Below are 2860 nucleotides of genomic sequence, written 5' to 3'. Positions count from 1 at the left end.
ATGCTGAGAGGATTAAAGAGGAAATACGTCTTCAACACCTAGAAAAATGCCTATGCCTGGCGCATGGTGTTTGTTGCTGTTGCTTGTGTTAGAGCCGGTTCTGTTTCTTAGCCTGGATCGTCCCGTTTGGTGACTCCATCCTCCTGCATGCTTCCATGGGTAGATGGAATCTAAATGCAGCGAAAAAACTGAAATAATAGCATGCTCTTAGCTGATTTGTTGATGTGGTTTTGTGGTGGGTAAATGTAGAGCAGTGTGGGAAGGTTTTTAGTGAGATCCTAATCTGTGTTTGATGTTCCTTGTGTTCCCTTTCCACCCCAATCACCTCTGTTTGGAGTTAGCAACGAGTCCCTTTGGGCTTCCTACCTTCAGGAGTGTTGGCTGGACTCCTGGCAACGTTTCCTAGAAGTACAGCCTTTCTTCTTGTCTTTTGAGAAAGCCTGATCTCAATACATCCATGATCTACCCCAGATGTCCTGGAGGAAGAGGAGCCAGAGCTGGGTGGGGTGGAGGCTTTCACAACAGTTGGAGGGAGGAGTGACTCCCCCGCCCCCAGATTGGGAGGAGGAGTGAGATGGTGGTCTTATGAGCGTCAAGGACTCAAGCCTTAGTCCCTGCAGCACCCAGACAGACAGCAAGCTCTTGGGATGCACCTACCAGACTTCGGGAACCTCCCGCAGATTCTGCTGCCCAGGCTTGTCATTGGAAACAGCAGAGCCTGTTCCCTAGAAGAACCATTTGATAATGAGGGTATCAGTGGCAAGGTTGCTGGGCTGAAAAATAAATGGTCCCTACTTCAATGGGTACCAAAAGCCCTCCTGGCGTTTTGCATGGCCGTAGGGAAGGAGACCTTCCCTCTCCAGACCCCAGTAGTGCCCGAAAATAGGTTTCCCTACACCCCTGCAGAACTGGGTTTAAAGAAAGTAAAGAGGCCTGGGGCGGTGGCTCACGCCTGTAATCCCAGCACTTTGGGAGGATTGTTTGAGGTCAGGAGTTCAAGACCAGCCTGGCTAACATGGTGAAACCCCATCTCTACTAAAAATATAAAAATTAGCCAGGCAGTAGTGGTGCGTGCCTGTAGTCTCAGCTACTTGAGAGGCTGAGGCAGGAGAATCGCTTGAGCCTAGGAGTCAGAGGTTCTGTTGAGCCAAGATGGCGCCACTGCACTCCACCCTGGGCCATGGAGTGAGACTCTGTCCAAAAAGAAAGAAAGAGAGAGAGAGAGAGAGAGAAGGAAGGAAGGTAAGAAGAAAACAAGGAAGGAAGGAAGGAGAGAGAGAGAGAAAGGAAGGAAGGAAGGAAGGATGGATGGATGGAAGGAAGGAAGGGAAGAGAAAAGATATGTAATATTTTTATGTGCATCTGAGCTGGTAGACTAATATTCGTACTTGCTACCCCAGATGCCAAAGACTACATATGCTATGACTCCATATGCATTAAATGTCCAGAAAAGGAAAATAGAAAAAGACAGAAATGAGATCAGTAGTTGCCTGAAATTGGGGGTGGCTTTGAACTGCAAAGGAACTCGAGGGGATTTTTGGGGGATGATGGAAATATACTAAATCTGAATTGTAGTATGGTTTTACAGCTTTTTAAGTGTAATTGAAAGCCATGAATCATACACTTACAAATGGGGTGAATTTTATGGCATGTGGATTATACCGCAATAGAGCTGTACAAACACCACCAAAAAGAACAAGACCTAATAATTATGTCCAATAAAGCAGGGGTCCCCAAACCCCGGATAGTGAACTAGTACTGGTCTGTGGCCTGTTAGGAACTAGATTGAACAGCAGGAGGTGAGCGACGGGTGGGTGAGCATTATGGCCTGAGCTCCGCCTCTTGTCAGATCAGCAGCTGCATTAGATTTTCATGGAGCATGAACCCTATTGTGAACAGCACATGAGAGGGATCTAGGTTGTGTGCTCCTTATGAGAATCTAATGCCTGATGATCTGAGGTGGAACCATTTCATCCCAAAACCACCCCCCTACCCACCACCATCCATGGAAAAATTGTCTTCCATGAGACCAGTTCCTGGTGTCAAAAAGGTTGGGGACTGCTGCAGTAAAGGGTGTGCCCCTGCTCCTGTGAGGCCACTGGTGTGGTTGCTGCATGAATCATCTGCCCTGTGGTCAACCTGGGTCTGGGCTTTGTCCCCCAGCTTTAGTTTGATTCAGTTCATCACCGGTTCCAAATATTCCGAGGATGAGTTCCTCAGAAAGTTAAACAGAGAGTTACGATATGACCCAGCAATTCCACTTCTAGGTGTACACTCCAAAGAACTGAAAACAGAGACTCAAACGGGTGCCTGTCTATGCCTCTAATAGGTTGCTTTCCTTTCCCTGAAATCCAGCATGAAAGCAACTCCCTGTATGAGAAGCAAGGTGTATGGTTGAAGCCTCCATCAGAATGAGGCTCTGGGATTAGGGTCCAACCTACAGCCTCAGCCAAGTACCCAGAGTCCCAGGGACAATGGCTCTGCTTTGAGACAAGCCAGTTCACGGTGTGTATGCTGTGCTAAGCTCCTCCTTCCTCTTCTTCCTCCCATGTTTTTTGTTTGTTTGACAGAGCAAGATGCTCTGTCACCCAGGCTGGAGTACAGTGGCATAGTCACGGCTCACTGCAGCCTCGAACTCCTGGGCTCAAGCAATTCTCCTACCTCAGCCTGCCAAGTAGCTGGGACTATAGGCATGCACCACCACGCCTGGCGTGGTTTTTGTATTTTTTTATATTTTTTTGTAGAGATAGGGTTTCACCATGTTGCCCAGGCTGGTCTTGAACTCCTGACCTCAAGTGATCCTTCCACCTCGGCCTCCCAAAGTGCTGGAATTACAGACATAAGTCTCTGTGCCCGGCCT

This window comes from Pongo pygmaeus, chromosome 8, assembly GCF_028885625.2.
Source record: "Pongo pygmaeus isolate AG05252 chromosome 8, NHGRI_mPonPyg2-v2.0_pri, whole genome shotgun sequence".
NCBI lineage: Eukaryota > Metazoa > Chordata > Mammalia > Primates > Hominidae > Pongo > Pongo pygmaeus.
This window is presented reverse-complemented; position numbering follows the sequence as displayed.